The sequence below is a fragment of the Engystomops pustulosus genome, chromosome 9 (genome assembly GCF_040894005.1).
Source record: "Engystomops pustulosus chromosome 9, aEngPut4.maternal, whole genome shotgun sequence".
Classification (NCBI taxonomy): Eukaryota; Metazoa; Chordata; class Amphibia; order Anura; family Leptodactylidae; genus Engystomops; species Engystomops pustulosus.
The window spans coordinates 69,383,567-69,405,449 of record NC_092419.1 but is presented as its reverse complement, the minus strand read 5'-3'; the positions used below and the strand labels follow the sequence as shown (position 1 = coordinate 69,405,449).

Genomic DNA, 21,883 nt, shown 5'->3' with positions numbered 1-21,883 from the left:
CAGGCACATTCAGCTTAGAATGGCCGTTGACAGCAGCTGTTCAGTTTGAACCTTCTTTTACTATCTCATAGAGAAACTAACACAATTTTCAGGTTCAAAAAGGTCAACAGAACTTGGGATTCCCAGCCAGTCTCCCATACTGGTACTTGCCAAGCCTTAAGCTGCATTGCTGCTGCGATCTGACGAGAGCACGCACATTCAGCTTAGAATGGCCGTTGACAGCAGCTTTTCAATTTGAACCTTCTTTTACTATCTCATAGAGAAACTAACACAATTTTCAGGTTCAAAAAGGTCAACAGAACTTGGGATTCCCAGCCAGTCTCCCATACTGGTACTTGCCAAGCCTTAAGCTGCATTGCTGCTGCGATCTGACGAGAGCAGGCACATTCAGCTTAGAATGGCCGTTGACAGCAGCTGTTCAGTTTGAACCTTCTTTTACTATCTCATAGAGAAACTAACACAATTTTAAGGTTCAAAAAGGTCAACGGAACTTGGGATTCCCAGCCAGTCTCCCATGCTGGTACTTGCCAAGCCTTAAGCTGCTGCGATCTGACGAGAGCAGGCACATTCAGCTTAGAATGGCCATTGACAGCAGCTGTTCAATTTGAACCTTCTTTTACTATCTCATAGAGAAACTAACACAATTTTCAGGTTCAAAAAGGTCAACGGAACTTGGGATTCCCAGCCAGTCTCCCATGCTGGTACTTGCCAAGCCTTAAGCTGCTGCGATCTGACGAGAGCAGGCACATTCAGCTTAGAATGGCCGTTGACAGCAGCTGTTCAATTTGAACCTTCTTTTACCATCTTTGACAGAGAAGCTAACAATTTTCAGGTTCAAAAAGGTCAACGGAACTTGGGATTCCCAGCCAGTCTCCCATGCTGGTACTTGCCAAGCCTTAAGCTGCATTGCTGCTGCGATCTGACGAGAGCAGGCACATTCAGCTTAGAATGGCCGTTGACAGCAGCTGTTCAATTTGAACCTTCTTTTACTATCTCATAGAGAAACTAACACAATTTTCAGGTTCAAAAAGGTCAACGGAACTTGGGATTCCCAGCCAGTCTCCCATGCTGGTACTTGCCAAGCCTTAAGCTGCATTGCTGCTGCAATCTGACGAGAGCAGGCACATTCAGCTTAGAATGGCCGTTGACAGCAGCTGTTCAATTTGAACCTTCTTTTACCATCTCATAGAAAAACTAACACAATTTTCAGGTTCAAAAAGGTCAACAGAACTTGGGATTTCCAGCCAGTCTCCCATGCTGGTACTTGCCAAGCCTTAAGCTGCATTGCTGCTGCGATCTGACGAGAGCAGGCACATTCAACTTAGAATGGCCGTTGACAGCAGCTGTTCAATTTGAACCTTCTTTTACTATCTCATAGAGAAACTAACACAATTTTCAGGTTCAAAAAGGTGAACGGAACTTGGGATTCCCAGCCAGTCTCCCATGCTGGTACTTGCCAAGCCTTAAGCTGCATTGCTGCTGCGATCTGACGAGAGCAGGCACATTCAGCTTAGAATGGCCGTTGACAGCAGCTGTTCAGTTTGAACCTTCTTTTACTATCTCATAGAGAAACTAACACAATTTTCAGGTTCAAAAAGGTGAACGGAACTTGGGATTCCCAGCCAGTCTCCCATGCTGGTACTTGCCAAGCCTTAAGCTGCATTGCTGCTGCGATCTGACGAGAGCAGGCACATTCAGCTTAGATTGGCTGTTGACAGCAGCTGTTCAATTTGAACCTTCTTTTACTATCTCATAGAGAAACTAACACAATTTTCAGGTTCAAAAAGGTCAACGGAACTTGGGATTCCCAGCCAGTCTCCCATGCTGGTACTTGCCAAGCCTTAAGCTGCATTGATGCTGCGATCTGACGAGAGCAGGCACATTCAGCTTAGATTGGCTGTTGACAGCAGCTGTTCAATTTGAACCTTCTTTTACTATCTCATAGAGAAACTAACACAATTTTCAGGTTCAAAAAGGTCAACGGAACTTGGGATTCCCAGCCAGTCTCCCATGCTGGTACTTGCCAAGCCTTAAGCTGCATTGCTGCTGCGATCTGACGAGAGCAGGCACATTCAGCTTAGAATGGCCGTTGACAGCAGCTGTTCAATTTGAACCTTCTTTTACTATCTCATAGAGAAACTAACACAATTTTCAGGTTCATAAAGGTCAACGGAACTTGGGATTCCCAGCCAGTCTCCCATGCTGGTACTTGCCAAGCCTTAAGCTGCATTGCTGCTGCGATCAGACGAGAGCAGGCACATTCAGCTTAGAATGGCCGTTGACAGCAGCTGTTCAGTTTGAACCTTCTTTTACTATCTCATAGAGAAACTAACACAATTTTCAGGTTCAAAAAGGTGAACGGAACTTGGGATTCCCAGCCAGTCTCCCATGCTGGTACTTGCCAAGCCTTAAGCTGCATTGCTGCTGCGATCTGACGAGAGCAGGCACATTCAGCTTAGATTGGCTGTTGACAGCAGCTGTTCAATTTGAACCTTCTTTTACTATCTCATAGAGAAACTAACACAATTTTCAGGTTCAAAAAGGTCAACGGAACTTGGGATTCCCAGCCAGTCTCCCATGCTGGTACTTGCCAAGCCTTAAGCTGCATTGATGCTGCGATCTGACGAGAGCAGGCACATTCAGCTTAGAATGGCCGTTGACAGCAGCTGTTCAGTTTGAACCTTCTTTTACTATCTCATAGAGAAACTAACACAATTTTCAGGTTCAAAAATGTCAACGGAACTTGGGATTCCCAGCCAGTCTCCCATGCTGGTACTTGCCAAGCCTTAAGCTGCATTGCTGCTGCGATCTGACGAGAGCAGGCACATTCAGCTTAGAATGGCCGTTGACAGCAGCTGTTCAGTTTGAACCTTCTTTTACTATCTCATAGAGAAACTAACACAATTTTCAGGTTCAAAAAGGTCAACGGAACTTGGGATTCCCAGCCAGTCTCCCATGCTGGTACTTGCCAAGCCTTAAGCTGCTGCGATCTGACGAGAGCAGGCATATTCAGCTTAGAATGGCCGTTGACAGCAGCTGTTCAATTTGAACCTTCTTTTACTATCTCATAGAGAAACTAACACAATTTTCAGGTTCAAAAAGGTCAACGGAACTTGGGATTCCCAGCCACTCTCCCATGCTGGTACTTGCCAAGCCTTAAGCTGCATTGATGCTGCGATCTGACGAGAGCAGGCACATTCAGCTTAGAATGGCCGTTGACAGCAGCTGTTCAGTTTGAACCTTCTTTTACTATCTCATAGAGAAACTAACACAATTTTCAGGTTCAAAAAGGTGAACGGAACTTGGGATTCCCAGCCAGTCTCCCATGCTGGTACTTGCCAAGCCTTAAGCTGCATTGCTGCTGAGATCTGACGAGAGCAGGCACATTCAGCTTAGAATGGCCGTTGACAGCAGCTGTTCAGTTTGAACCTTCTTTTACTATCTCATAGAGAAACTAACACAATTTTCAGGTTCAAAAAGGTGAACGGAACTTGGGATTCCCAGCCAGTCTCCCATGCTGGTACTTGCCAAGCCTTAAGCTGCATTGCTGCTGCGATCTGACGAGAGCAGGCACATTCAGCTTAGATTGGCTGTTGACAGCAGCTGTTCAATTTGAACCTTCTTTTACTATCTCATAGAGAAACTAACACAATTTTCAGGTTCAAAAAGGTCAACGGAACTTGGGATTCCCAGCCAGTCTCCCATGCTGGTACTTGCCAAGCCTTAAGCTGCATTGATGCTGCGATCTGACGAGAGCAGGCACATTCAGCTTAGAATGGCCGTTGACAGCAGCTGTTCAGTTTGAACCTTCTTTTACTATCTCATAGAGAAACTAACACAATTTTCAGGTTCAAAAAGGTCAACGGAACTTGGGATTCCCAGCCAGTCTCCCATGCTGGTACTTGCCAAGCCTTAAGCTGCATTGCTGCTGCGATCTGACGAGAGCAGGCACATTCAGCTTAGAATGGCCGTTGACAGCAGCTGTTCAATTTGAACCTTCTTTTACTATCTCATAGAGAAACTAACACAATTTTCAGGTTCATAAAGGTCAACGGAACTTGGGATTCCCAGCCAGTCTCCCATGCTGGTACTTGCCAAGCCTTAAGCTGCATTGCTGCTGCGATCAGACGAGAGCAGGCACATTCAGCTTAGAATGGCCGTTGACAGCAGCTGTTCAGTTTGAACCTTCTTTTACTATCTCATAGAGAAACTAACACAATTTTCAGGTTCAAAAAGGTGAACGGAACTTGGGATTCCCAGCCAGTCTCCCATGCTGGTACTTGCCAAGCCCTAAGCTGCATTGCTGCTGCGATCTGACGAGAGCAGGCACATTCAGCTTAGATTGGCTGTTGACAGCAGCTGTTCAATTTGAACCTTCTTTTACTATCTCATAGAGAAACTAACACAATTTTCAGGTTCAAAAAGGTCAACGGAACTTGGGATTTCCAGCCAGTCTCCCATGCTGCTACTTGCCAAGCCTTAAGCTGCATTGATGCTGCGATCTGACGAGAGCAGGCACATTCAGCTTAGAATGGCCGTTGACAGCAGCTGTTCAGTTTGAACCTTCTTTTACTATCTCATAGAGAAACTAACACAATTTTCAGGTTCAAAAATGTCAACGGAACTTGGGATTCCCAGCCAGTCTCCCATGCTGGTACTTGCCAAGCCTTAAGCTGCATTGCTGCTGCGATCTGACGAGAGCAGGCACATTCAGCTTAGAATGGCCGTTGACAGCAGCTGTTCAGTTTGAACCTTCTTTTACTATCTCATAGAGAAACTAACACAATTTTCAGGTTCAAAAAGGTCAACAGAACTTGGGATTCCCAGCCAGTCTCCCATACTGGTACTTGCCAAGCCTTAAGCTGCATTGCTGCTGCGATCTGACGAGAGCAGGCACATTCAGCTTAGAATGGCCGTTGACAGCAGCTGTTCAATTTGAACCTTCTTTTACTATCTCATAGAAAAACTAACACAATTTTCAGGTTCAAAAAGGTCAACAGAACTTGGGATTCCCAGCCAGTCTCCCATGCTGGTACTTGCCAAGCCTTAAGCTGCATTGCTGCTGCGATCTGACGAGAGCAGGCACATTCAGCTTAGAATGGCCATTGACAGCAGCTGTTCAATTTGAACCTTCTTTTACTATCTCATAGAGAAACTAACACAATTTTCAGGTTCAAAAAGGTCAACGGAACTTGGGATTCCCAGCCAGTCTCCCATGCTGGTACTTGCCAAGCCTTAAGCTGCTGCGATCTGACGAGAGCAGGCACATTCAGCTTAGAATGGCCGTTGACAGCAGCTGTTCAATTTGAACCTTCTTTTACTATCTCATAGAGAAACTAACACAATTTTCAGGTTCAAAAAGGTCAACAGAACTTGGGATTCCCAGCCAGTCTCCCATGCTGGTACTTGCCAAGCCTTAAGCTGCATTGCTGCTGCGATCTGACGAGAGCAGGCACATTCAGCTTAGAATGGCCGTTGACAGCAGCTGTTCAATTTGAACCTTCTTTTACTATCTCATAGAGAAACTAACACAATTTTCAGGTTCAAAAAGGTCAACGGAACTTGGGATTCCCAGCCAGTCTCCCATGCTGGTACTTGCCAAGCCTTAAGCTGCATTGATGCTGCGATCTGACGAGAGCAGGCACATTCAGCTTAGAATGGCCGTTGACAGCAGCTGTTCAGTTTGAACCTTCTTTTACTATCTCATAGAGAAACTAACACAATTTTCAGGTTCAAAAAGGTCAACGGAACTTGGGATTCCCAGCCAGTCTCCCATGCTGGTACTTGCCAAGCCTTAAGCTGCATTGCTGCTGCGATCTGACGAGAGCAGGCACATTCAGCTTAGAATGGCCGTTGACAGCAGCTGTTCAGTTTGAACCTTCTTTTACTATCTCATAGAGAAACTAACACAATTTTCAGGTTCAAAAAGGTCAACGGAACTTGGGATTCCCAGCCAGTCTCCCATGCTGGTACTTGCCAAGCCTTAAGCTGCTGCGATCTGACGAGAGCAGGCACATTCAGCTTAGAATGGCCGTTGACAGCAGCTGTTCAATTTGAACCTTCTTTTACCATCTTTGACAGAGAAACTAACAATTTTCAGGTTCAAAAAGGTCAACGGAACTTGGGATTCCCAGCCAGTCTCCCATGCTGGTACTTGCCAAGCCTTACGCTGCATTGCTGCTGCGATCTGACGAGAGCAGGCACATTCAGCTTAGAATGGCCGTTGACAGCAGCTGTTCAATTTGAACCTTCTTTTACTATCTCATAGAGAAACTAACACAATTTTCAGGTTCAAAAAGGTCAACGGAACTTGGGATTCCCAGCCAGTCTCCCATGCTGGTACTTGCCAAGCCTTAAGCTGCAATCTGACGAGAGCAGGCACATTCAGCTTAGAATGGCCGTTGACAGCAGCTGTTCAATTTGAACCTTCTTTTACCATCTTTGACAGAGAAACTAACAATTTTCAGGTTCAAAAAGGTCAACGGAACTTGGGATTCCCAGCCAGTCTCCCATGCTGGTACTTGCCAAGCCTTAAGCTGCATTGCTGCTGCGATCTGACGAGAGCAGGCACATTCAGCTTAGAATGGCCGTTGACAGCAGCTGTTCAATTTGAACCTTCTTTTACTATCTCATAGAGAAACTAACACAATTTTCAGGTTCAAAAAGGTCAACGGAACTTGGAATTCGCAGCCAGTCTCCCATGCTGGTACTTGCCAAGCCTTAAGCCGCATCGCTGCTGTGATCCGACAAGAGCACGCACATTCAGCTTAGAATGGCCGTTGACAGCAGCTGTTCAATTTGAACCTTCTTTTACTATCTCATAGAGAAACTAACACAATTTTCAGGTTCAAAAAGGTCAACAGAACTTGGGATTTCCAGCCAGTCTCCCATGCTGGTACTTGCCAAGCCTTAAGCTGCATTGCTGCTGCGATCTGACGAGAGCAGGCACATTCAGCTTAGAATGGCCGTTGACAGCAGCTGTTCAATTTGAACCTTCTTTTACTATCTCATAGAGAAACTAACACAATTTTCAGGTTCAAAAAGGTCAACGGAACTTGGGATTCCCAGCCAGTCTCCCATGCTGGTACTTGCCAAGCCTTAAGCTGCATTGCTGCTGCGATCTGACGAGAGCAGGCACATTCAGCTTAGAATGGCCGTTGACAGCAGCTGTTCAGTTTGAACCTTCTTTTACTATCTCATAGAGAAACTAACACAATTTTCAGGTTCAATAAGGTGAACGGAACTTGGGATTCCCAGCCAGTCTCCCATGCTGGTACTTGCCAAGCCTTAAGCTGCATTGCTGCTGCGATCTGACGAGAGCAGGCACATTCAGCTTAGATTGGCTGTTGATAGCAGCTGTTCAATTTGAACCTTCTTTTACTATCTCATAGAGAAACTAACACAATTTTCAGGTTCAAAAAGGTCAACGGAACTTGGGATTCCCAGCCAGTCTCCCATGCTGGTACTTGCCAAGCCTTAAGCTGCATTGATGCTGCGATCTGACGAGAGCAGGCACATTCAGCTTAGAATGGCCGTTGACAGCAGCTGTTCAGTTTGAACCTTCTTTTACTATCTCATAGAGAAACTAACACAATTTTCAGGTTCAAAAAGGTCAACGGAACTTGGGATTCCCAGCCAGTCTCCCATGCTGGTACTTGCCAAGCCTTAAGCTGCATTGCTGCTGCGATCTGACGAGAGCAGGCACATTCAGCTTAGAATGGCCGTTGACAGCAGCTGTTCAGTTTGAACCTTCTTTTACTATCTCATAGAGAAACTAACACAATTTTCAGGTTCAAAAAGGTCAACGGAACTTGGGATTCCCAGCCAGTCTCCCATGCTGGTACTTGCCAAGCCTTAAGCTGCCGCGATCTGACGAGAGCAGGCATATTCAGCTTAGAATGGCCGTTGACAGCAGCTGTTCAATTTGAACCTTCTTTTACTATCTCATAGAGAAACTAACACAATTTTCAGGTTCAAAAAGGTCAACGGAACTTGGGATTCCCAGCCAGTCTCCCATGCTGGTACTTGCCAAGCCTTAAGCTGCATTGATGCTGCGATCTGACGAGAGCAGGCACATTCAGCTTAGAATGGCCGTTGACAGCAGCTGTTCAGTTTGAACCTTCTTTTACTATCTCATAGAGAAACTAACACAATTTTCAGGTTAAAAATATCAACGGAACTTGGGATTCCCAGCCAGTCTCCCATGCTGGTACTTGCCAAGCCTTAAGCTGCATTGCTGCTGCGATCTGACAAGAGCAGGCACATTCAGCTTAGAATGGCCGTTGACAGCAGCTGTTCAGTTTGAACCTTCTTTTACTATCTCATAGAGAAACTAACACAATTTTCAGGTTCAAAAAGGTCAACGGAACTTGGGATTCCCAGCCAGTCTCCCATGCTGGTACTTGCCAAGCCTTAAGCTGCATTGCTGCTGCGATCTGACGAGATCAGGCACATTCAGCTTAGAATGGCCGTTGACAGCAGCTGTTCAATTTGAACCTTCTTTTACTATCTCATAGAGAAACTAACACAATTTTCAGGTTCAAAAAGGTCAACGGAACTTGGGATTCCCAGCCAGTCTCCCATGCTGGTACTTGCCAAGCCTTAAGCTGCATTGCTGCTGCGATCTGACGAGAGCAGGCACATTCAGCTTAGAATGGCCGTTGACAGCAGCTGTTCAGTTTGAACCTTCTTTTACTATCTCATAGAGAAACTAACACAATTTTCAGGTTCAAAAAGGTCAACGGAACTTGGGATTCCCAGCCAGTCTCCCATGCTGGTACTTGCCAAGCCTTAAGCTGCAATGCTGCTGCGATCTGACGAGAGCACGCACATTCAGCTTAGAATGGCCGTTGACAGCAGCTGTTCAATTTGAACCTTCTTTTACTATCTCATAGAGAAACTAACACAATTTTCAGGTTCAAAAAGGTCAACGGAACTTGGGATTCCCAGCCAGTCTCCCATGCTGGTACTTGCCAAGCCTTAAGCTGCAATGCTGCTGCGATCTGACGAGAGCAGGCACATTCAGCTTAGAATGGCCGTTGACAGCAGCTGTTCAGTTTGAACCTTCTTTTACTATCTCATAGAGAAACTAACACAATTTTCAGGTTCAAAAAGGTCAACGGAACTTGGGATTCCCAGCCAGTCTCCCATGCTGGTACTTGCCAAGCCTTAAGCTGCTGCGATCTGACAAGAGCAGGCACATTCAGCTTAGAATGGCCGTTGACAGCAGCTGTTCAGTTTGAACCTTCTTTTACTATCTCATAGAGAAACTAACACAATTTTCAGGTTCAAAAAGGTCAACAGAACTTGGGATTCCCAGCCAGTCTCCCATACTGGTACTTGCCAAGCCTTAAGCTGCATTGCTGCTGCGATCTGACGAGAGCACGCACATTCAGCTTAGAATGGCCGTTGACAGCAGCTTTTCAATTTGAACCTTCTTTTACTATCTCATAGAGAAACTAACACAATTTTCAGGTTCAAAAAGGTCAACAGAACTTGGGATTCCCAGCCAGTCTCCCATACTGGTACTTGCCAAGCCTTAAGCTGCATTGCTGCTGCGATCTGACGAGAGCAGGCACATTCAGCTTAGAATGGCCGTTGACAGCAGCTGTTCAATTTGAACCTTCTTTTACTATCTCATAGAAAAACTAACACAATTTTCAGGTTCAAAAAGGTCAACAGAACTTGGGATTCCCAGCCAGTCTCCCATGCTGGTACTTGCCAAGCCTTAAGCTGCATTGCTGCTGCGATCTGACGAGAGCAGGCACATTCAGCTTAGAATGGCCATTGACAGCAGCTGTTCAATTTGAACCTTCTTTTACTATCTCATAGAGAAACTAACACAATTTTCAGGTTCAAAAAGGTCAACGGAACTTGGGATTCCCAGCCAGTCTCCCATGCTGGTACTTGCCAAGCCTTAAGCTGCATTGCTGCTGCGATCTGACGAGAGCAGGCACATTCAGCTTAGAATGGCCGTTGACAGCAGCTGTTCAGTTTGAACCTTCTTTTACTATCTCATAGAGAAACTAACACAATTTTCAGGTTCAAAAAGGTCAACGGAACTTGGGATTCCCAGCCAGTCTCCCATGCTGGTACTTGCCAAGCCTTAAGCTGCTGCGATCTGACGAGAGCAGGCACATTCAGCTTAGAATGGCCGTTGACAGCAGCTGTTCAATTTGAACCTTCTTTTACTATCTCATAGAGAAACTAACACAATTTTCAGGTTCAAAAAGGTCAACAGAACTTGGGATTCCCAGCCAGTCTCCCATGCTGGTACTTGCCAAGCCTTAAGCTGCATTGCTGCTGCGATCTGACGAGAGCAGGCACATTCAGCTTAGAATGGCCGTTGACAGCAGCTGTTCAATTTGAACCTTCTTTTACTATCTCATAGAGAAACTAACACAATTTTCAGGTTCAAAAAGGTCAACAGAACTTGGGATTCCCAGCCAGTCTCCCATGCTGGTACTTGCCAAGCCTTAAGCTGCATTGCTGCTGCGATCTGACGAGAGCAGGCACATTCAGCTTAGAATGGCCGTTGACAGCAGCTGTTCAATTTGAACCTTCTTTTACTATCTCATAGAGAAACTAACACAATTTTCAGGTTCAAAAAGGTCAACGGAACTTGGGATTCGCAGCCAGTCTCCCATGCTGGTACTTGCCAAGCCTTAAGCCGCATCGCTGCTGTGATCCGACAAGAGCACGCACATTCAGCTTAGAATGGCCGTTGACAGCAGCTGTTCAATTTGAACCTTCTTTTACTATCTCATAGAGAAACTAACACAATTTTCAGGTTCAAAAAGGTCAACGGAACTTGGGATTCCCAGCCAGTCTCCCATGCTGGTACTTGCCAAGCCTTAAGCTGCATTGATGCTGCGATCTGACGAGAGCAGGCACATTCAGCTTAGAATGGCCGTTGACAGCAGCTGTTCAGTTTGAACCTTCTTTTACTATCTCATAGAGAAACTAACACAATTTTCAGGTTCAAAAAGGTCAACGGAACTTGGAATTCGCAGCCAGTCTCCCATGCTGGTACTTGCCAAGCCTTAAGCCGCATCGCTGCTGTGATCCGACAAGAGCACGCACATTCAGCTTAGAATGGCCGTTGACAGCAGCTGTTCAATTTGAACCTTCTTTTACTATCTCATAGAGAAACTAACACAATTTTCAGGTTCAAAAAGGTCAACGGAACTTGGGATTCCCAGCCAGTCTCCCATGCTGGTACTTGCCAAGCCTTAAGCTGCATTGCTGCTGCGATCTGACGAGAGCAGGCACATTCAGCTTAGAATGGCCGTTGACAGCAGCTGTTCAATTTGAACCTTCTTTTACCATCTTTGACAGAGAAACTAACAATTTTCAGGTTCAAAAAGGTCAACAGAACTTGGGATTCCCAGCCAGTCTCCCATGCTTGTACTTGCCAAGCCTTAAGCTGCATTGTTGCTGCGATCTGACGAGAGCAGGCACATTCAGCTTAGAATGGCCGTTGACAGCAGCTGTTCAGTTTGAACCTTCTTTTACTATCTCATAGAGAAACTAACACAATTTTCAGGTTCAAAAAGGTCAACGGAACTTGGGATTCCCAGCCAGTCTCCCATGCTGGTACTTGCCAAGCCTTAAGCTGCATTGCTGCTGCGATCTGACGAGAGCAGGCACATTCAGCTTAGAATGGCCGTTGACAGCAGCTGTTCAATTTGAACCTTCTTTTACCATCTTTGACAGAGAAACTAACAATTTTCAGGTTCAAAAAGGTCAACAGAACTTGGGATTCCCAGCCAGTCTCCCATGCTGGTACTTGCCAAGCCTTAAGCTGCATTGATGCTGCGATCTGACGAGAGCAGGCACATTCAGCTTAGAATGGCCGTTGACAGCAGCTGTTCAGTTTGAACCTTCTTTTACTATCTCATAGAGAAACTAACACAATTTTCAGGTTCAAAAAGGTCAACGGAACTTGGAATTCGCAGCCAGTCTCCCATGCTGGTACTTGCCAAGCCTTAAGCCGCATCGCTGCTGTGATCCGACAAGAGCACACACATTCAGCTTAGAATGGCCGTTGACAGCAGCTGTTCAATTTAACCCTTCTTTTACTATCTCATAGAGAAACTAACACAATTTTCAGGTTCAAAAAGGTCAACAGAACTTGGGATTCCCAGCCAGTCTCCCATGCTGGTACATGCCAAGCCTTAAGCTGCATTGCTGCTGCGATCTGACGAGAGCAGGCACATTCAGCTTAGAATGGCCGTTGACAGCAGCTGTTCAATTTGAACCTTCTTTTACTATCTCATAGAGAAACTAACACAATTTTCAGGTTCAAAAAGGTCAACAGAACTTGGGATTCCCAGCCAGTCTCCCATGCTGGTACTTGCCAAGCCTTAAGCTGCATTGCTGCTGCGATCTGACGAGAGCAGGCACATTCAGCTTAGAATGGCCGTTGACAGCAGCTGTTCAATTTGAACCTTCTTTTACTATCTCATAGAGAAACTAACACAATTTTCAGGTTCAAAAAGGTCAACAGAACTTGGGATTCCCAGCCAGTCTCCCATGCTGGTACTTGCCAAGCCTTAAGCTGCATTGCTTCTGCGATCTGACGAGAGCAGGCACATTCAGCTTAGAATGGCCGTTGACAGCAGCAGTTCAATTTGAACCTTCTTTTACTATTTCATAGAGAAACTAACACAATTTTCAGGTTCAAAAAGGTCAACGGAACTTGGGATTCCCAGCCAGTCTCCCATGTTGGTACTTGCCAAGCCTTAAGCTGCATTGCTGCTGCGATCTGACGAGAGCAGGCACATTCAGCTTAGAATGGCCGTTGACAGCAGCTGTTCAATTTGAACCTTCTTTTACCATCTTTGACAGAGAAACTAACAATTTTCAGGTTCAAAAAGGTCAACGGAACTTGGGATTCCCAGCCAGTCTCCCATGCTGGTACTTGCCAAGCCTTAAGCTGCATTGCTGCTGCGATCTGACGAGAGCAGGCACATTCAGCTTAGAATGGCCGTTGACAGCAGCTGTTCAATTTGAACCTTCTTTTACTATCTCATAGAGAAACTAACACAATTTTCAGGTTCAAAAAGGTCAACGGAACTTGGGATTCCCAGCCAGTCTCCCATGTTGGTACTTGCCAAGCCTTAAGCTGCATTGCTGCTGCGATCTGACGAGAGCAGGCACATTCAGCTTAGAATGGCCGTTGATAGCAACTGTTCAATTTGAACCTTCTTTTACTATCTCATAGAGAAACTAACACAATTTTCAGGTTCAAAAAGGTCAACAGAACTTGGGATTCCCAGCCAGTCTCCCATGCTGGTACTTGCCAAGCCTTAAGCTGCATTGCTGCTGCGATCTGACGAGAGCAGGCACATTCAGCTTAGAATGGCCGTTGACAGCAGCTGTTCAATTTGAACCTTCTTTTACTATCTCATAGAGAAACTAACACAATTTTCAGGTTCAAAAAGGTCAACGGAACTTGGGATTCCCAGCCAGTCTCCCATGCTGGTACTTGCCAAGCCTTAAGCTGCATTGCTGCTGCGATCTGACGAGAGCAGGCACATTCAGCTTAGAATGGCCGTTGACAGCAGGTGTTCAATTTGAACCTTCTTTTACTATCTCATAGAGAAACTAACACAATTTTAAGGTTCAAAAAGGTCAACGGAACTTGGGATTCCCAGCCAGTCTCCCATGCTGGTACTTGCCAAGCCTTAAGCTGCTGCAATCTGACGAGAGCAGGCACATTCAGCTTAGAATGGCCATTGACAGCAGCTGTTCAATTTGAACCTTCTTTTACTATCTCATAGAGAAACTAACACAATTTTCAGGTTCAAAAAGGTCAACGGAACTTGGGATTCCCAGCCAGTCTCCCATGCTGGTACTTGCCAAGCCTTAAGCTGCTGCGATCTGACGAGAGCAGGCACATTCAGCTTAGAATGGCCGTTGACAGCAGCTGTTCAATTTGAACCTTCTTTTACCATCTTTGACAGAGAAACTAACAATTTTCAGGTTCAAAAAGGTCAACGGAACTTGGGATTCCCAGCCAGTCTCCCATGCTGGTACTTGCCAAGCCTTAAGCTGCATTGCTGCTGCGATCTGACGAGAGCAGGCACATTCAGCTTATAATGGCCGTTGACAGCAGCTGTTCAATTTGAACCTTCTTTTACTATCTCATAGAGAAACTAACACAATTTTCAGGTTCAAAAAGGTCAACGGAACTTGGGATTCCCAGCCTGTCTCCCATGCTGGTACTTGCCAAGCCTTAAGCTGCATTGCTGCTGCAATCTGACGAGAGCAGGCACATTCAGCTTAGAATGGCCGTTGACAGCAGCTGTTCAATTTGAACCTTCTTTTACCATCTCATAGAAAAACTAACACAATTTTCAGGTTCAAAAAGGTCAACAGAACTTGGGATTTCCAGCCAGTCTCCCATGCTGGTACTTGCCAAGCCTTAAGCTGCATTGCTGCTGCGATCTGACGAGAGCAGGCACATTCAACTTAGAATGGCCGTTGACAGCAGCTGTTCAATTTGAACCTTCTTTTACTATCTCATAGAGAAACTAACACAATTTTCAGGTTCAAAAAGGTGAACGGAACTTGGGATTCCCAGCCAGTCTCCCATGCTGGTACTTGCCAAGCCTTAAGCTGCATTGCTGCTGCGATCTGACGAGAGCAGGCACATTCAGCTTAGAATGGCCGTTGACAGCAGCTGTTCAGTTTGAACCTTCTTTTACTATCTCATAGAGAAACTAACACAATTTTCAGGTTCAAAAAGGTGAACGGAACTTGGGATTCCCAGCCAGTCTCCCATGCTGGTACTTGCCAAGCCTTAAGCTGCATTGCTGCTGCGATCTGACGAGAGCAGGCACATTCAGCTTAGATTGGCTGTTGACAGCAGCTGTTCAATTTGAACCTTCTTTTACTATCTCATAGAGAAACTAACACAATTTTCAGGTTCAAAAAGGTCAACGGAACTTGGGATTCCCAGCCAGTCTCCCATGCTGGTACTTGCCAAGCCTTAAGCTGCATTGATGCTGCGATCTGACGAGAGCAGGCACATTCAGCTTAGAATGGCCGTTGACAGCAGCTGTTCAGTTTGAACCTTCTTTTACTATCTCATAGAGAAACTAACACAATTTTCAGGTTCAAAAAGGTCAACGGAACTTGGGATTCCCAGCCAGTCTCCCAAGCTGGTACTTGCCAAGCCTTAAGCTGCATTGCTGCTGCGATCTGACGAGAGCAGGCACATTCAGCTTAGAATGGCCGTTGACAGCAGCTGTTCAATTTGAACCTTCTTTTACTATCTCATAGAGAAACTAACACAATTTTCAGGTTCATAAAGGTCAACGGAACTTGGGATTCCCAGCCAGTCTCCCATGCTGGTACTTGCCAAGCCTTAAGCTGCATTGCTGCTGCGATCAGACGAGAGCAGGCACATTCAGCTTAGAATGGCCGTTGACAGCAGCTGTTCAGTTTGAACCTTCTTTTACTATCTCATAGAGAAACTAACACAATTTTCAGGTTCAAAAAGGTGAACGGAACTTGGGATTCCCAGCCAGTCTCCCATGCTGGTACTTGCCAAGCCTTAAGCTGCATTGCTGCTGCGATCTGACGAGAGCAGGCACATTCAGCTTAGATTGGCTGTTGACAGCAGCTGTTCAATTTGAACCTTCTTTTACTATCTCATAGAAAAACTAACACAATTTTCAGGTTCAAAAAGGTCAACGGAACTTGGGATTCCCAGCCAGTCTCCCATGCTGGTACTTGCCAAGCCTTAAGCTGCATTGATGCTGCGATCTGACGAGAGCAGGCACATTCAGCTTAGAATGGCCGTTGACAGCAGCTGTTCAGTTTGAACCTTCTTTTACTATCTCATAGAGAAACTAACACAATTTTCAGGTTCAAAAATGTCAACGGAACTTGGGATTCCCAGCCAGTCTCCCATGCTGGTACTTGCCAAGCCTTAAGCTGCATTGCTGCTGCGATCTGACGAGAGCAGGCACATTCAGCTTAGAATGGCCGTTGACAGCAGCTGTTCAGTTTGAACCTTCTTTTACTATCTCATAGAGAAACTAACACAATTTTCAGGTTCAAAAAGGTCAACGGAACTTGGGATTCCCAGCCAGTCTCCCATGCTGGTACTTGCCAAGCCTTAAGCTGCTGCGATCTGACGAGAGCAGGCATATTCAGCTTAGAATGGCCGTTGACAGCAACTGTTCAATTTGAACCTTCTTTTACTATCTCATAGAGAAACTAACACAATTTTCAGGTTCAAAAAGGTCAACGGAACTTGGGATTCCCAGCCACTCTCCCATGCTGGTACTTGCCAAGCCTTAAGCTGCATTGATGCTGCGATCTGACGAGAGCAGGCACATTCAGCTTAGAATGGCCGTTGACAGCAGCTGTTCAGTTTGAACCTTCTTTTACTATCTCATAGAGAAACTAACACAATTTTCAGGTTCAAAAAGGTGAACGGAACTTGGGATTCCCAGCCAGTCTCTCATGCTGGTACTTGCCAAGCCTTAAGCTGCATTGCTGCTGCGATCTGACGAGAGCAGGCACATTCAGCTTAGAATGGCCGTTGACAGCAGCTGTTCAGTTTGAACCTTCTTTTACTATCTCATAGAGAAACTAACACAATTTTCAGGTTCAAAAAGGTGAACGGAACTTGGGATTCCCAGCCAGTCTCCCATGCTGGTACTTGCCAAGCCTTAAGCTGCATTGCTGCTGCGATCTGACGAGAGCAGGCACATTCAGCTTAGATTGGCCGTTGACAGCAGCTGTTCAATTTGAACCTTCTTTTACTATCTCATAGAGAAACTAACACAATTTTCAGGTTCAAAAAGGTCAACGGAACTTGGGATTCCCAGCCAGTCTCCCATGCTGGTACTTGCCAAGCCTTAAGCTGCATTGATGCTGCGATCTGACGAGAGCAGGCACATTCAGCTTAGAATGGCCGTTGACAGCAGCTGTTCAGTTTGAACCTTCTTTTACTATCTCATAGAGAAACTAACACAATTTTCAGGTTCAAAAAGGTCAACGGAACTTGGAATTCGCAGCCAGTCTCCCATGTTGGTACTTGCCAAGCCTTAAGCCGCATCGCTGCTGTGATCCGAAAAGAGCACACACATTCAGCTTAGAATGGCCGTTGACAGCAGCTGTTCAATTTGAACCTTCTTTTACTATCTCATAGAGAAACTAACACAATTTTCAGGTTCAAAAAGGTCAACAGAACTTGGGATTCCCAGCCAGTCTCCCATGCTGGTACATGCCAAGCCTTAAGCTGCATTGCTGCTGCGATCTGACGAGAGCAGGCACATTCAGCTTAGAATGGCCGTTGACAGCAGCTGTTCAATTTGAACCTTCTTCTACTATCTCATAGAGAAACTAACACAATTTTCAGGTTCAAAAAGGTCAACAGAACTTGGGATTCCCAGCCAGTCTCCCATGCTGGTACTTGCCAAGCCTTAAGCTGCATTGCTGCTGCGATCTGACGAGAGCAGGCACATTCAGCTTAGAATGGCCGTTGACAGCAGCTGTTCAATTTGAACCTTCTTTTACTATCTCATAGAGAAACTAACACAATTTTCAGGTTCAAAAAGGTCAACGGAACTTGGGATTCCCAGCCAGTCTCCAATGTTGGTACTTGCCAAGCCTTAAGCTGCATTGCTGCTGCGATCTGACGAAAGCAGGCACATTCAGCTTAGAATGGCCGTTGATAGCAACTGTTCAATTTGAACCTTCTTTTACTATCTCATAGAGAAACTAACACAATTTTCAGGTTCAAAAAGGTCAACAGAACTTGGGATTCCCAGCCAGTCTCCCATGCTGGTACTTGCCAAGCCTTAAGCTGCATTGCTGCTGCGATCTGACGAGAGCAGGCACATTCAGCTTAGAATGGCCGTTGACAGCAGCTGTTCAATTTGAACCTTCTTTTACCATCTTTGACAGAGAAACTAACAATTTTCAGGTTCAAAAAGGTCAATGGAACTTGGGATTCCCAGCCAGTCTCCCATGCTGGTACTTGCCAAGCCTTAAGCTGCATTGCTGCTGCGATCTGACGAGAGCAGGCACATTCAGCTTAGAATGGCCGTTGACAGCAGCTGTTCAATTTGAACCTTCTTTTACTATCTCATAGAGAAACTAACACAATTTTCAGGTTCAAAAATGTCAACGGAACTTGGGATTCCCAGCCAGTCTCCCATGCTGGTACTTGCCAAGCCTTAAGCTGCATTGCTGCTGCGATCTGACGAGAGCAGGCACATTCAGCTTAGAATGGCCGTTGACAGCAGCTGTTCAATTTGAACCTTCTTTTACTATCTCATAGAGAAACTAACACAATTTTCAGGTTCAAAAAGGTCAACGGAACTTGGGATTCCCAGCCAGTCTCCCATGCTGGTACTTGCCAAGCCTTAAGCTGCTGCGATCTGACGAGAGCAGGCACATTCAGCTTAGAATGGCCGTTGACAGCAGCTGTTCAATTTGAACCTTCTTTTACTATCTCATAGAGAAACTAACACAATTTTCAGGTTCAAAAAGGTCAACGGAACTTGGGATTCCCAGCCAGTCTCCCATGCTGGTACTTGCCAAGCCTTAAGCTGCATTGCTGCTGCGATCTGACGAGAGCAGGCACATTCAGCTTAGAATGGCCGTTGACAGCAGCTGTTCAATTTGAACCTTCTTTTACTATCTCATAGAGAAACTAACACAATTTTCAGGTTCAAAAAGGTCAACGGAACTTGGGATTCCCAGCCAGTCTCCAATGTTGGTACTTGCCAAGCCTTAAGCTGCATTGCTGCTGCGATCTGACGAGAGCAGGCACATTCAGCTTAGAATGGCCGTTGATAGCAACTGTTCAATTTGAACCTTCTTTTACTATCTCATAGAGAAACTAACACAATTTTCAGGTTCAAAAAGGTCAACAGAACTTGGGATTCCCAGCCAGTCTCCCATGCTGGTACTTGCCAAGCCTTAAGCTGCATTGCTGCTGCGATCTGACGAGAGCAGGCACATTCAGCTTAGAATGGCCGTTGACAGCAGCTGTTCAATTTGAACCTTCTTTTACCATCTTTGACAGAGAAACTAACAATTTTCAGGTTCAAAAAGGTCAATGGAACTTGGGATTCCCAGCCAGTCTCCCATGCTGGTACTTGCCAAGCCTTAAGCTGCATTGCTGCTGCGATCTGACGAGAGCAGGCACATTCAGCTTAGAATGGCCGTTGACAGCAGCTGTTCAATTTGAACCTTCTTTTACTATCTCATAGAGAAACTAACACAATTTTCAGGTTCAAAAAGGTCAACGTAACTTGGGATTCCCAGCCAGTCTCCCATGCTGGTACTTGCCAAGCCTTAAGCTGCATTGCTGCTGCAATCTGACGAGAGCAGGCACATTCAGCTTAGAATGGCCGTTGACAGCAGCTGTTCAATTTGAACCTTCTTTTACTATCTCAAAGAGAAACTAACACAATTTTCAGGTTCAAAAAGGTCAACGGAACTTGGGATTCCCAGCCAGTCTCCCATGCTGGTACTTGCCAAGCCTTAAGCTGCTGCGATCTGACGAGAGCAGGCACATTCAGCTTAGAATGGCCGTTGACAGCAGCTGTTCAATTTGAACCTTCTTTTACTATCTCATAGAGAAACTAACACAATTTTCAGGTTCAAAAAGGTCAACAGAACTTTGGATTCCCAGCCAGTCTCCCATGCTGGTACTTGCCAAGCCTTAAGCTGCATTGCTGCTGCGATCTGACGAGAGCAGGCACATTCAGCTTAGAATGGCTGTTGACAGCAGCTGTTCAATTTGAACCTTCTTTTACTATCTCATAGAGAAACTAACACAATTTTCAGGTTCAAAAAGGTCAACGGAACTTGGGATTCGCAGCCAGTCTCCCATGCTGGTACTTGCCAAGCCTTAAGCCGCATCGCTGCTGTGATCCGACAAGAGCACGCACATTCAGCTTAGAATGGCCGTTGACAGCAGCTGTTCAATTTGAACCTTCTTTTACTATCTCATAGAGAAACTAACACAATTTTCAGGTTCAAAAAGGTCAACGGAACTTGGGATTCCCAGCCAGTCTCCCATGCTGGTACTTGCCAAGCCTTAAGCTGCATTGCTGCTGCGATCTGACGAGAGCAGGCACATTCAGCTTAGAATGGCCGTTGACAGCAGCTGTTCAATTTGAACCTTCTTTTACCATCTTTGACAGAGAAACTAACAATTTTCAGGTTCAAAAAGGTCAACAGAACTTGGGATTCCCAGCCAGTCTCCCATGCTTGTACTTGCCAAGCCTTAAGCTGCATTGTTGCTGCGATCTGACGAGAGCAGGCACATTCAGCTTAGAATGGCCGTTGACAGCAGATGTTCAGTTTGAACCTTCTTTTACTATCTCATAGAGAAAATAACACAATTTTCAGGTTCAAAAAGGTCAACGGAACTTGGGATTCCCAGCCAGTCTCCCATGCTGGTACTTGCCAAGCCTTAAGCTGCATTGATGCTGCGATCTGACGAGAGCAGGCACATTCAGCTTAGAATGGCCGTTGACAGCAGCTGTTCAGTTTGAACCTTCTTTTACTATCTCATAGAGAAACTAACACAATTTTCAGGTTCAAAAAGGTCAACGGAACTTGGAATTCGCAGCCAGTCTCCCATGTTGGTACTTGCCAAGCCTTAAGCCGCATCGCTGCTGTGATCCGACAAGAGCACACACATTCAGCTTAGAATGGCCGTTGACAGCAGCTGTTCAATTTGAACCTTCTTTTACTATCTCATAGAGAAACTAACACAATTTTCAGGTTCAAAAAGGTCAACAGAACTTGGGATTCCCAGCCAGTCTCCCATGCTGGTACATGCCAAGCCTTAAGCTGCATTGCTGCTGCGATCTGACGAGAGCAGGCACATTCAGCTTAGAATGGCCGTTGACAGCAGCTGTTCAATTTGAACCTTCTTTTACTATCTCATAGAGAAACTAACACAATTTTCAGGTTCAAAAAGGTCAACAGAACTTGGGATTCCCAGCCAGTCTCCCATGCTGGTACTTGCCAAGCCTTAAGCTGCATTGCTGCTGCGATCTGACGAGAGCAGGCACATTCAGCTTAGAATGGCCGTTGACAGCAGCTGTTCAATTTGAACCTTCTTTTACTATCTCATAGAGAAACTAACACAATTTTCAGGTTCAAAAAGGTCAACAGAACTTGGGATTCCCAGCCAGTCTCCCATGCTGGTACTTGCCAAGCCTTAAGCTGCATTGCTGCTGCGATCTGACGAGAGCAGGCACATTCAGCTTAGAATGGCCGTTGACAGCAGCTGTTCAATATGAACCTTCTTTTACTATCTCATAGAGAAACTAACACAATTTTCAGGTTCAAAAAGGTCAACGGAACTTGGGATTCGCAGCCAGTCTCCCATGCTGGTACTTGCCAAGCCTTAAGCCGCATCGCTGCTGTGATCCGACAAGAGCACGCACATTCAGCTTAGAATGGCCGTTGACAGCAGCTGTTCAATTTGAACCTTCTTTTACTATCTCATAGAGAAACTAACACAATTTTCAGGTTCAAAAAGGTCAACGGAACTTGGGATTCCCAGCCAGTCTCCCATGCTGGTACTTGCCAAGCCTTAAGCTGCATTGCTGCTGCGATCTGACGAGAGCAGGCACATTCAGCTTAGAATGGCCGTTGACAGCAGCTGTTCAATTTGAACCTTCTTTTACCTTCTTTGACAGAGAAACTAACAATTTTCAGGTTCAAAAAGGTCAACAGAACTTGGGATTCCCAGCCAGTCTCCCATGCTGGTACTTGCCAAGCCTTAAGCTGCATTGATGCTGCGATCTGACGAGAGCAGGCACATTCAGCTTAGAATGGCCGTTGACAGCAGCTTTTCAGTTTGAACCTTCTTTTACTATCTCATAGAGAA

The 21,883-nt window shown here is 45.7% G+C and overlaps 85 pseudogenes; all 85 read right to left on the bottom strand.

Moving 5' to 3' along the window:
* Positions 1-101: 101 nt before the first annotated feature.
* LOC140089830 (5S ribosomal RNA) lies at positions 102-220 on the bottom strand (annotated as a pseudogene).
* A 70-nt stretch (positions 221-290) lies between these two features.
* On the bottom strand, positions 291-409 carry LOC140078699 (5S ribosomal RNA; annotated as a pseudogene).
* A 432-nt stretch (positions 410-841) lies between these two features.
* On the bottom strand, positions 842-960 carry LOC140101892 (5S ribosomal RNA; annotated as a pseudogene).
* A 70-nt stretch (positions 961-1,030) lies between these two features.
* Positions 1,031-1,149, bottom strand: LOC140086972 (5S ribosomal RNA; annotated as a pseudogene).
* Positions 1,150-1,219: 70 nt separating this feature from the next.
* Positions 1,220-1,338, bottom strand: LOC140094525 (5S ribosomal RNA; annotated as a pseudogene).
* Positions 1,339-1,408: 70 nt separating this feature from the next.
* LOC140089952 (5S ribosomal RNA) lies at positions 1,409-1,527 on the bottom strand (annotated as a pseudogene).
* Positions 1,528-1,975: 448 nt separating this feature from the next.
* Positions 1,976-2,094, bottom strand: LOC140101890 (5S ribosomal RNA; annotated as a pseudogene).
* Positions 2,095-2,164: 70 nt separating this feature from the next.
* Positions 2,165-2,283, bottom strand: LOC140078447 (5S ribosomal RNA; annotated as a pseudogene).
* Positions 2,284-2,542: 259 nt separating this feature from the next.
* LOC140084504 (5S ribosomal RNA) lies at positions 2,543-2,661 on the bottom strand (annotated as a pseudogene).
* Positions 2,662-2,731: 70 nt separating this feature from the next.
* Positions 2,732-2,850, bottom strand: LOC140082147 (5S ribosomal RNA; annotated as a pseudogene).
* Positions 2,851-3,101: 251 nt separating this feature from the next.
* Positions 3,102-3,220, bottom strand: LOC140097583 (5S ribosomal RNA; annotated as a pseudogene).
* Positions 3,221-3,290: 70 nt separating this feature from the next.
* LOC140097445 (5S ribosomal RNA) lies at positions 3,291-3,409 on the bottom strand (annotated as a pseudogene).
* A 259-nt stretch (positions 3,410-3,668) lies between these two features.
* On the bottom strand, positions 3,669-3,787 carry LOC140084503 (5S ribosomal RNA; annotated as a pseudogene).
* Positions 3,788-3,857: 70 nt separating this feature from the next.
* On the bottom strand, positions 3,858-3,976 carry LOC140101889 (5S ribosomal RNA; annotated as a pseudogene).
* A 70-nt stretch (positions 3,977-4,046) lies between these two features.
* On the bottom strand, positions 4,047-4,165 carry LOC140078446 (5S ribosomal RNA; annotated as a pseudogene).
* A 259-nt stretch (positions 4,166-4,424) lies between these two features.
* Positions 4,425-4,543, bottom strand: LOC140096387 (5S ribosomal RNA; annotated as a pseudogene).
* A 70-nt stretch (positions 4,544-4,613) lies between these two features.
* LOC140082146 (5S ribosomal RNA) lies at positions 4,614-4,732 on the bottom strand (annotated as a pseudogene).
* Positions 4,733-4,802: 70 nt separating this feature from the next.
* Positions 4,803-4,921, bottom strand: LOC140078698 (5S ribosomal RNA; annotated as a pseudogene).
* A 70-nt stretch (positions 4,922-4,991) lies between these two features.
* On the bottom strand, positions 4,992-5,110 carry LOC140083783 (5S ribosomal RNA; annotated as a pseudogene).
* Positions 5,111-5,361: 251 nt separating this feature from the next.
* LOC140081332 (5S ribosomal RNA) lies at positions 5,362-5,480 on the bottom strand (annotated as a pseudogene).
* Positions 5,481-5,550: 70 nt separating this feature from the next.
* LOC140084502 (5S ribosomal RNA) lies at positions 5,551-5,669 on the bottom strand (annotated as a pseudogene).
* A 70-nt stretch (positions 5,670-5,739) lies between these two features.
* LOC140101888 (5S ribosomal RNA) lies at positions 5,740-5,858 on the bottom strand (annotated as a pseudogene).
* Positions 5,859-6,109: 251 nt separating this feature from the next.
* Positions 6,110-6,228, bottom strand: LOC140089550 (5S ribosomal RNA; annotated as a pseudogene).
* Positions 6,229-6,476: 248 nt separating this feature from the next.
* LOC140101887 (5S ribosomal RNA) lies at positions 6,477-6,595 on the bottom strand (annotated as a pseudogene).
* A 259-nt stretch (positions 6,596-6,854) lies between these two features.
* LOC140090709 (5S ribosomal RNA) lies at positions 6,855-6,973 on the bottom strand (annotated as a pseudogene).
* A 70-nt stretch (positions 6,974-7,043) lies between these two features.
* Positions 7,044-7,162, bottom strand: LOC140101886 (5S ribosomal RNA; annotated as a pseudogene).
* Positions 7,163-7,421: 259 nt separating this feature from the next.
* Positions 7,422-7,540, bottom strand: LOC140084501 (5S ribosomal RNA; annotated as a pseudogene).
* A 70-nt stretch (positions 7,541-7,610) lies between these two features.
* LOC140101884 (5S ribosomal RNA) lies at positions 7,611-7,729 on the bottom strand (annotated as a pseudogene).
* A 251-nt stretch (positions 7,730-7,980) lies between these two features.
* On the bottom strand, positions 7,981-8,099 carry LOC140084500 (5S ribosomal RNA; annotated as a pseudogene).
* A 69-nt stretch (positions 8,100-8,168) lies between these two features.
* LOC140096064 (5S ribosomal RNA) lies at positions 8,169-8,287 on the bottom strand (annotated as a pseudogene).
* Positions 8,288-8,357: 70 nt separating this feature from the next.
* On the bottom strand, positions 8,358-8,476 carry LOC140086611 (5S ribosomal RNA; annotated as a pseudogene).
* A 70-nt stretch (positions 8,477-8,546) lies between these two features.
* On the bottom strand, positions 8,547-8,665 carry LOC140101883 (5S ribosomal RNA; annotated as a pseudogene).
* Positions 8,666-8,735: 70 nt separating this feature from the next.
* LOC140098152 (5S ribosomal RNA) lies at positions 8,736-8,854 on the bottom strand (annotated as a pseudogene).
* Positions 8,855-8,924: 70 nt separating this feature from the next.
* LOC140091599 (5S ribosomal RNA) lies at positions 8,925-9,043 on the bottom strand (annotated as a pseudogene).
* Positions 9,044-9,294: 251 nt separating this feature from the next.
* Positions 9,295-9,413, bottom strand: LOC140089829 (5S ribosomal RNA; annotated as a pseudogene).
* Positions 9,414-9,483: 70 nt separating this feature from the next.
* LOC140078697 (5S ribosomal RNA) lies at positions 9,484-9,602 on the bottom strand (annotated as a pseudogene).
* A 70-nt stretch (positions 9,603-9,672) lies between these two features.
* Positions 9,673-9,791, bottom strand: LOC140083782 (5S ribosomal RNA; annotated as a pseudogene).
* Positions 9,792-9,861: 70 nt separating this feature from the next.
* LOC140101882 (5S ribosomal RNA) lies at positions 9,862-9,980 on the bottom strand (annotated as a pseudogene).
* A 251-nt stretch (positions 9,981-10,231) lies between these two features.
* Positions 10,232-10,350, bottom strand: LOC140081331 (5S ribosomal RNA; annotated as a pseudogene).
* A 70-nt stretch (positions 10,351-10,420) lies between these two features.
* Positions 10,421-10,539, bottom strand: LOC140081330 (5S ribosomal RNA; annotated as a pseudogene).
* A 259-nt stretch (positions 10,540-10,798) lies between these two features.
* LOC140084499 (5S ribosomal RNA) lies at positions 10,799-10,917 on the bottom strand (annotated as a pseudogene).
* Positions 10,918-11,176: 259 nt separating this feature from the next.
* On the bottom strand, positions 11,177-11,295 carry LOC140101881 (5S ribosomal RNA; annotated as a pseudogene).
* A 70-nt stretch (positions 11,296-11,365) lies between these two features.
* Positions 11,366-11,484, bottom strand: LOC140087183 (5S ribosomal RNA; annotated as a pseudogene).
* Positions 11,485-11,554: 70 nt separating this feature from the next.
* On the bottom strand, positions 11,555-11,673 carry LOC140101879 (5S ribosomal RNA; annotated as a pseudogene).
* Positions 11,674-11,743: 70 nt separating this feature from the next.
* Positions 11,744-11,862, bottom strand: LOC140085823 (5S ribosomal RNA; annotated as a pseudogene).
* Positions 11,863-12,121: 259 nt separating this feature from the next.
* On the bottom strand, positions 12,122-12,240 carry LOC140085986 (5S ribosomal RNA; annotated as a pseudogene).
* A 70-nt stretch (positions 12,241-12,310) lies between these two features.
* LOC140081329 (5S ribosomal RNA) lies at positions 12,311-12,429 on the bottom strand (annotated as a pseudogene).
* A 70-nt stretch (positions 12,430-12,499) lies between these two features.
* On the bottom strand, positions 12,500-12,618 carry LOC140102142 (5S ribosomal RNA; annotated as a pseudogene).
* A 70-nt stretch (positions 12,619-12,688) lies between these two features.
* LOC140081965 (5S ribosomal RNA) lies at positions 12,689-12,807 on the bottom strand (annotated as a pseudogene).
* A 70-nt stretch (positions 12,808-12,877) lies between these two features.
* On the bottom strand, positions 12,878-12,996 carry LOC140101878 (5S ribosomal RNA; annotated as a pseudogene).
* A 70-nt stretch (positions 12,997-13,066) lies between these two features.
* On the bottom strand, positions 13,067-13,185 carry LOC140088148 (5S ribosomal RNA; annotated as a pseudogene).
* Positions 13,186-13,255: 70 nt separating this feature from the next.
* On the bottom strand, positions 13,256-13,374 carry LOC140081328 (5S ribosomal RNA; annotated as a pseudogene).
* A 70-nt stretch (positions 13,375-13,444) lies between these two features.
* LOC140101877 (5S ribosomal RNA) lies at positions 13,445-13,563 on the bottom strand (annotated as a pseudogene).
* Positions 13,564-13,995: 432 nt separating this feature from the next.
* LOC140092744 (5S ribosomal RNA) lies at positions 13,996-14,114 on the bottom strand (annotated as a pseudogene).
* A 70-nt stretch (positions 14,115-14,184) lies between these two features.
* On the bottom strand, positions 14,185-14,303 carry LOC140095585 (5S ribosomal RNA; annotated as a pseudogene).
* A 70-nt stretch (positions 14,304-14,373) lies between these two features.
* Positions 14,374-14,492, bottom strand: LOC140094524 (5S ribosomal RNA; annotated as a pseudogene).
* Positions 14,493-14,562: 70 nt separating this feature from the next.
* LOC140089951 (5S ribosomal RNA) lies at positions 14,563-14,681 on the bottom strand (annotated as a pseudogene).
* Positions 14,682-14,940: 259 nt separating this feature from the next.
* LOC140084498 (5S ribosomal RNA) lies at positions 14,941-15,059 on the bottom strand (annotated as a pseudogene).
* Positions 15,060-15,129: 70 nt separating this feature from the next.
* LOC140082929 (5S ribosomal RNA) lies at positions 15,130-15,248 on the bottom strand (annotated as a pseudogene).
* Positions 15,249-15,318: 70 nt separating this feature from the next.
* LOC140078445 (5S ribosomal RNA) lies at positions 15,319-15,437 on the bottom strand (annotated as a pseudogene).
* A 259-nt stretch (positions 15,438-15,696) lies between these two features.
* LOC140084497 (5S ribosomal RNA) lies at positions 15,697-15,815 on the bottom strand (annotated as a pseudogene).
* Positions 15,816-15,885: 70 nt separating this feature from the next.
* Positions 15,886-16,004, bottom strand: LOC140082145 (5S ribosomal RNA; annotated as a pseudogene).
* A 251-nt stretch (positions 16,005-16,255) lies between these two features.
* LOC140097581 (5S ribosomal RNA) lies at positions 16,256-16,374 on the bottom strand (annotated as a pseudogene).
* A 259-nt stretch (positions 16,375-16,633) lies between these two features.
* LOC140095679 (5S ribosomal RNA) lies at positions 16,634-16,752 on the bottom strand (annotated as a pseudogene).
* Positions 16,753-16,822: 70 nt separating this feature from the next.
* On the bottom strand, positions 16,823-16,941 carry LOC140084496 (5S ribosomal RNA; annotated as a pseudogene).
* Positions 16,942-17,200: 259 nt separating this feature from the next.
* On the bottom strand, positions 17,201-17,319 carry LOC140085985 (5S ribosomal RNA; annotated as a pseudogene).
* Positions 17,320-17,389: 70 nt separating this feature from the next.
* On the bottom strand, positions 17,390-17,508 carry LOC140081327 (5S ribosomal RNA; annotated as a pseudogene).
* A 70-nt stretch (positions 17,509-17,578) lies between these two features.
* Positions 17,579-17,697, bottom strand: LOC140098489 (5S ribosomal RNA; annotated as a pseudogene).
* Positions 17,698-17,767: 70 nt separating this feature from the next.
* On the bottom strand, positions 17,768-17,886 carry LOC140081325 (5S ribosomal RNA; annotated as a pseudogene).
* A 70-nt stretch (positions 17,887-17,956) lies between these two features.
* Positions 17,957-18,075, bottom strand: LOC140087960 (5S ribosomal RNA; annotated as a pseudogene).
* A 70-nt stretch (positions 18,076-18,145) lies between these two features.
* LOC140082144 (5S ribosomal RNA) lies at positions 18,146-18,264 on the bottom strand (annotated as a pseudogene).
* Positions 18,265-18,515: 251 nt separating this feature from the next.
* Positions 18,516-18,634, bottom strand: LOC140101876 (5S ribosomal RNA; annotated as a pseudogene).
* Positions 18,635-18,704: 70 nt separating this feature from the next.
* Positions 18,705-18,823, bottom strand: LOC140094213 (5S ribosomal RNA; annotated as a pseudogene).
* Positions 18,824-18,893: 70 nt separating this feature from the next.
* Positions 18,894-19,012, bottom strand: LOC140081324 (5S ribosomal RNA; annotated as a pseudogene).
* A 70-nt stretch (positions 19,013-19,082) lies between these two features.
* Positions 19,083-19,201, bottom strand: LOC140087959 (5S ribosomal RNA; annotated as a pseudogene).
* Positions 19,202-19,271: 70 nt separating this feature from the next.
* Positions 19,272-19,390, bottom strand: LOC140096744 (5S ribosomal RNA; annotated as a pseudogene).
* A 251-nt stretch (positions 19,391-19,641) lies between these two features.
* On the bottom strand, positions 19,642-19,760 carry LOC140093942 (5S ribosomal RNA; annotated as a pseudogene).
* Positions 19,761-20,019: 259 nt separating this feature from the next.
* LOC140101875 (5S ribosomal RNA) lies at positions 20,020-20,138 on the bottom strand (annotated as a pseudogene).
* A 70-nt stretch (positions 20,139-20,208) lies between these two features.
* On the bottom strand, positions 20,209-20,327 carry LOC140087181 (5S ribosomal RNA; annotated as a pseudogene).
* Positions 20,328-20,397: 70 nt separating this feature from the next.
* LOC140084495 (5S ribosomal RNA) lies at positions 20,398-20,516 on the bottom strand (annotated as a pseudogene).
* Positions 20,517-20,775: 259 nt separating this feature from the next.
* Positions 20,776-20,894, bottom strand: LOC140085984 (5S ribosomal RNA; annotated as a pseudogene).
* A 70-nt stretch (positions 20,895-20,964) lies between these two features.
* LOC140081323 (5S ribosomal RNA) lies at positions 20,965-21,083 on the bottom strand (annotated as a pseudogene).
* A 70-nt stretch (positions 21,084-21,153) lies between these two features.
* Positions 21,154-21,272, bottom strand: LOC140081322 (5S ribosomal RNA; annotated as a pseudogene).
* Positions 21,273-21,531: 259 nt separating this feature from the next.
* On the bottom strand, positions 21,532-21,650 carry LOC140101874 (5S ribosomal RNA; annotated as a pseudogene).
* Positions 21,651-21,720: 70 nt separating this feature from the next.
* Positions 21,721-21,839, bottom strand: LOC140085819 (5S ribosomal RNA; annotated as a pseudogene).
* Between the last annotated feature and the right edge of the window lie 44 nt (positions 21,840-21,883).